Source organism: Amblyomma americanum, chromosome 3, assembly GCF_052857255.1.
Source record: "Amblyomma americanum isolate KBUSLIRL-KWMA chromosome 3, ASM5285725v1, whole genome shotgun sequence".
In the NCBI taxonomy this organism is placed as follows: Eukaryota; Metazoa; Arthropoda; class Arachnida; order Ixodida; family Ixodidae; genus Amblyomma; species Amblyomma americanum.
This window is the reverse complement of record NC_135499.1, coordinates 108,978,723-108,984,722: the sequence shown is the minus strand read 5'-3', so window position 1 is coordinate 108,984,722 and position 6,000 is coordinate 108,978,723. Positions and strand designations below refer to the sequence as shown.

At 44.7% G+C, this 6,000-nt stretch overlaps 4 non-coding genes across 4 annotated transcripts; all 4 read left to right on the top strand.

The window, feature by feature from the left end:
- Window positions 1–3,070: 3,070 nt before the first annotated feature.
- Window positions 3,071–3,142, top strand: TRNAM-CAU (transfer RNA methionine (anticodon CAU)). The gene has a single exon. It is a non-coding gene; the product is annotated as a tRNA-Met (tRNA).
- A 102-nt stretch (window positions 3,143–3,244) lies between these two features.
- On the top strand, window positions 3,245–3,316 carry TRNAM-CAU (transfer RNA methionine (anticodon CAU)). Its single transcript has one exon. It is a non-coding gene; the product is annotated as a tRNA-Met (tRNA).
- Window positions 3,317–3,418: 102 nt separating this feature from the next.
- On the top strand, window positions 3,419–3,490 carry TRNAM-CAU (transfer RNA methionine (anticodon CAU)). Its single transcript has one exon. It is a non-coding gene; the product is annotated as a tRNA-Met (tRNA).
- Window positions 3,491–3,764: 274 nt separating this feature from the next.
- Window positions 3,765–3,836, top strand: TRNAM-CAU (transfer RNA methionine (anticodon CAU)). The gene has a single exon. It is a non-coding gene; the product is annotated as a tRNA-Met (tRNA).
- The last annotated feature ends 2,164 nt before the right edge of the window (window positions 3,837–6,000 follow it).

The following is a 6,000-nucleotide window of genomic DNA, read 5'->3' as shown; positions in this document are numbered from 1 at the left end:
ACAATTTCATTATCAAACACTTAAAATTGTGCCATGACACGATACACGCGACAGCTAGCTAGTTCCAAACATGGCATGCTTGTTGGCAGCTGTGTAGGGTTTTCCTTACCTAGTGCTCTTGCACCAGTCAGTCCAATTACATTAATAACGTTTCACTTAAACTTCGAACTTACAGTAGAATGCAGCTATGTGCGGAGAAGTCAGCTGATACGTTCATCATTTAAGTGGTCACTCATGCGCCCCGAGTCGAATTATGGCACGAAATGTGGAATGAAGTATACTGATACTTCCCTCCAACTGGTCAGCATCGTTTAAAGCAGGTGAGCACGATATATGCATCGAAACAAAGCGCCTGTGTAACGGGCGCCCCTAGAGGCACCAGCAAAAAGAGCGACAAAAAAAGGCCCACACTGCGGGTGATGCAAATTACGGCCACGCCATGCATATAAGAAACACTAACTGGCAGCGCCTCGCTCCGTCGTCAGATCACCTCTCTCTCTATTCTACCGTGGTAGTGAGCCTTATCAGCAAAATTCCGCGTCCACGGTACCTGTGAGCACATACGTTGTAATTACCAGTCAATGAAAATTAGATTCAATCAAAGTGAGAATGTGTTTTGTGAACTGGTGAAGCATATCCTCGAAGTCACTGCTCCGAAACTGTCGCCTGGAAAATGACGGTACCCAATGACCAAGGTGAGACAGTGCAAACAGGTGCTACGCGAAACACAGCCCCTTCGTCGGTGTGCTACGATGGACCCCATTTGGGAAGAATAGAAATGCTCTCTCTCTCGCTCACATACGCACAAGGTATACAAAAGCAGAGGATGTCGGTGCGCCGTCAGGCGCTAAATCACAGTACAAGTGCTGGCTCAGCTTTCGTTCAGCGTATCTGCTTCTCTTAGTCATGTCCAGTGCTCATTTTCTCTTGATGATATACAACATTGGCGCACACTTACCCTACACACCAACTTTTCCTCATTTTTCCTTAAAGGTAATATGAAACAACTTGAAAAACCAACACCAGATTATTTATTTATTTATTTATTTGTTTATTTATTTATGACTACTTCAAGGCCCCATACAACGGGTATTACATGAGGGGGTGGGTTACAGAGCATAACTATGCTTCAGCTGATGATTTGAATAGTGATAGGGACTAGTGTAAGCAGCCGACTAACTCCTTCCCAAAGGTTTAGCGTGACGTCAGTCTTGCAGCAAAAGCAGCGCTGTGATCAGTGTCGCTCACCGTAACTTTCCCGAACTCGTGCCTTATATATTGTTGAAAAATAGTTATAAAAAAGTCAATACACGGTCAGGAATTCGATTGAAAATAAAAAAATCTGTTTTTGAAATATCATTTATAAATCGCTGGTTTTGTTTGAAGGACACATATCTTCTGTGAACGCTCAAAAGCATTCGTTCTACGCACTGAGCACATTTGCCGATAACCTTGAAAACCGTTTCAGAGTTCTTTATGTCCCCAGCCTACGTGGCCGGTGCAGATGTGGCTCATTTTCTGGGAAATACACTCGGCTATTGACAGGCTGACATAAAAGGAGGTACAACGGTGGCACAACCCCTGACACCATGTTGCTTAGATACGAAGAGAGGTCCGCTGGGGCAAGGCACTTTGCAGCCTTGCCTGAAGTGACATTCCGCGGCGTCGGTTTCTGGGACAGAATGTATGTCGTCACTGGCCACTGCTGCTCTCGGCTGCGAACATTGCTCTCAGCGTGAAGAAAACTGTAGTGTTTGAAGGAACACAGAGTAGAAGTTGACTATAACGGAAAAGAAACACACCTCTGTAACCACAAAAACGCTAGTCTTGTCATAGGTCAAGGATCAACGCACCCAGAAGAAGCTATTACCGACCAAAAGATATCTTTTGCCAGTCTATAAACTTTCATAAATTCTAACAGTCTTTGTATTAAAATCTTGTAGAGTAGTCTTTAGATAATAAAAATCCTCTAGGCAGTGTAGAGGCAATCTGGAGATTTATGACCATACAACATTAGCAGACTTTTGTATATACACAGTTTATCAACAATGAAAATGCAAAAAATTATGTAGGAAGGCAACAGTGTCAGTTAAAGATCTATAGAAAGTCTAAACACCATTGTTATTAGGGATATAAACAATTTTCCCTAAGAACAAATTTGATACGGTATCTGAACGACAATGAAGAAGAGATCAAAACAAGAAACACTTTAGATTCCTGGGGCCAGAACATCCCATCATGAGATTTCAACTTGCCCAGATTGACGCAGAAGCCTCGGCACTGTTGCTGCAGCACATGCTCTGGAACGGCTCACCAGAAGGCATTCAGGCACATGGTGAAGTCACAGCCTCGAATAGCATTAGTGGCAGCATGCTGTAAAACAACACTTTATTGAAATTTAGAATAGAAACGTGTTCAGCAGTATCGAAAATGAGCACTGTTGGACTACATACCGCAGCTAGGACTTTCAATGCTATCCAAGATATGAAAGAAACAAATAAATTTACACTGCCAGAAAATAACTCATGTAGAGCACCACGAGTGCAATCAAACCACGCTTAAAAGGCGGCGGGCATGCGAGCAACAATTTCTATAACACTACAATGTAAAAAACGTTGTTTATAATGATTTGATTTAAATATGTTGCAGGCAGGCTTTTTTTCTTACCAGCAAACCTTTTCTAGATAATACGGCACCGCGAACGGATTTTGTAAGGCTACATTGGCCCTTCTCTTCGAGCTGCACCGTCTTCGTGCAATACGAGCAGCTCGATGGAGAAAAGTAAGCCGTTGAGACGACGTTTTTTTATTATTAAGCACAGGAAGTAGTAGCAACAGGCTTACACGCCCCCGAGTTGGCCCTGCCGGTTAGACCGTGCGCGGGAGTCTTTACACCTCGGCCGCTGCTGTCAATGTCATTCGCTTCCTCAGGTATACAGCGACCGGCACCCGTTGCATCTGTGCGAAGGACATTCGTTGCCGTGCCTAGGATCAGGAGGCCCAGCTAATCCTCTCAAGATACCGGTTTACGGTTGCCATTCGAATAGAGACTGTTTCTGCAGAGTGCAATCAGCAGAGTGGCGCAGTGGAAGCGTGCTGGGCCCATAACCCAGAGGTCCGTGGTTAGAAACCACGCTCTGCTATTGTTTTGGTTTTTTCCTTGTATCCTCTTTTTTCAACAGTAGGATTGAATCTGTACTACAATTTGCATTCTAATATAGGGTACGTTGCAGTGCAGTGCAATCAGCAGAGTGGCGCAGTGGAAGCGTGCTGGGCCCATAACCCAGAGGTCCGTGGTTAGAAACCACGCTCTGCTATTGTTTTGGTTTTTTCCTTGTATCCTCTTTTTTCAACAGTAGGATTGAATCTGTACTACAATTTGCATTCTAATATAGGGTACGTTGCAGTGCAGCGCAATCAGCAGAGTGGCGCAGTGGAAGCGTGCTGGGCCCATAACCCAGAGGTCCGTGGATCGAAACCACGCTCTGCTATTGTTTTGGTTTTTCCTTGTATCCTCTTTTTTCAACAGTAGGATTCAATGTGTACTACAATTTGCATTCTAATATAGGGTACGTTGCAGTGCAGCGCAATCAGCAGAGTGGCGCAGTGGAAGCGTGTTGGGCCCATAACCCAGAGGTCCGTGGACCGAAACCACGCTCTGCTGTTGTTTTGGTTTTTTTCTTCTTTCCCTTTATTCAAAAGTATGATTCATTCTGCGCTACAATTTGCCTTCTAATATAGGCTACGTTGCTGTGCAGCGCAATCAGCAGAGTGGCGCAGTGGAAGCGTGCTGGGCCCATAACCCAGAGGTCCGTGGATCGAAACCACGCTCTGCTATGGATTTTTGTCTTCTTTTTCTTCTATCCTTTCTTTTTCAACACTAAGATTCAATCTGTACAACAATTTGCCTTCTAATATAGGCTACGTTGCTGTGCAGCGAAATCAGCAGAGTGGCGCAGTGCGAACGCGCTCTTGGAGGCTTTGGAAGCGAAATCAGCAGAGTGGCGCAGTGCGAACGCGCTCTTGGAGGCTTTGGAAGCGAAATCAGCAGAGTGGCGCAGTGCGAACGCGCTCTTGGAGGCTTTGGAACAAAGCCTCCAAGAGCGCGTTCGCACTGCGCCACTCTGCTGATTTCGCTGCACAGCAACGTAGCCTATATTAGAAGGCAAATTGTTGTACAGATTGAATCTTACTGTTGAAAAAGAAAGGATAGAAGAAAAAGAAGACAAAAAAACCATAGCAGAGCGTGGTTTCGATCCACGGACATATGGGTTATGGGCCCAGCACGCTTCCACTGCGCCACTCTGCTTTTTTTTTCTTTATTGCCGGTATTTTGACCCACATGAAAAGAAAACATATTCATACATAAGCACTAATACACAAACAACATTTTTGTTAAAACACCGGCCGCCCAGCTTGTGCGGTCACGCCACGCTCATGCTAAAATTTCTTGATCGCCAATAATAACTCAACACGTGATAGCCACTCTGGACTACATTCCAGCATCTTTTTCTCCTGAGCAAAGTTTCTTATGCTTTCTTTGAAATATTGACGTGCCGGTCTTGCATCGAGATTGGCGTGCCTTACTGCCATTCTGCATTTCCAAATACTGTGTAGGGCAATTAGCATGATCAAATCAAATGGGGTACCGTCATCACTTTCAATTGGCAAGTAGCGAATTCTGAACCATCAAGCGGAAATTCTTTTCTGATTGTGCGCTGAAGCACATCCCAAAGGAACACAGCATCCCAGCATTCAAGGAACACATGCTCAATTGTCTCCTCCTTTCTGCATATTATACAGTGAGTGCCCCAGGGAACAAAAAAAACCTTTTTCAGCCATCCACGGTTTGACAGTCAGAGTTCCAGTGTGTAATTTAAAAAAGAAAGTCTTAACACCAGACGGGACTAACATTGCCTTAACACGCTTTAGTACCTTGTTACCTATACCTTCCCTTTAAAGGGACCGATATAGAGGCACGGGGAGAACCACAGTACAAAGGTCTTTATACAGTTTTTTCCGGTTGACTTCACTCAGGTATTCGAGTGAAAACCGCGCCGTCAAAAACCTACATGAAACCACAACTTCGCGTAGAAAACCATGCACTCCACCGGGCATACTGCCAGCAGAGACAACCATATTAGGCAAGTGCTTCCCCAGGCGAAGTTGACAGACAGTGTTTAGAAACGGGTGCTTAACGTCCCGAAGAAATAAATACCGATTGACAACCTGTCTCAAAAACAAATGTCACAAACTGAGTCCTCCATTTCGAACTCGTAGAAATAAATTGGTGCGGCTTGATCTTTCCCAAGAAGATGCCCACACGAACACTGCAAACACCCGATGAAATTTTTGGATATGAACCCTGGAGCAATGCAAGACTTGAAGGACATACCAAAGTTTGCTCACTAAAAATATGTTGCAAATTGTGCCTCTCGAGAACATTGACCAATGCCATCCATTCCATTTATTCACTCTTTCCCTCATTTTATCCACTTCACTCCTCCAGCAGGCTTCGCTGTCTTTTTAACACTCAAGAGGAACTCCCAAGTATTTAACAGGAATCGTAGTAAAACTCATGTTGGCAATAGTGTCTGGGGCCTCCGGCCAATCCCCGTGCCAGAATCCCAGGCACTTACTCCAGTTTACCGCGCTGCCACAGGCCGCACAAAAACTTTTAACACACTTAACAGCCTGTGTTACACTGTCGTAAACATTACAAAACATGGCTATATCATCCGCATAAGCCAACAGTCGGACTTCTAATTGATGTTTAAAACCGCGCATACAATCGCTCTGTATCACGCTCAAACAAAATGACTCTATATACAAACAAAACAACAGTGGCGAAAGCGGGCAACCTTGGCTCACCGAGCGTTTGACTGGAATGCGTGAACCCACAACCTTGTTGACAATTAGACTTGTCGTGCAATCCTGGTACGCCATGGCGACCCCGCCTCGAATAATTCTACCCTCATTCACATGATCTAGAATGCACAGA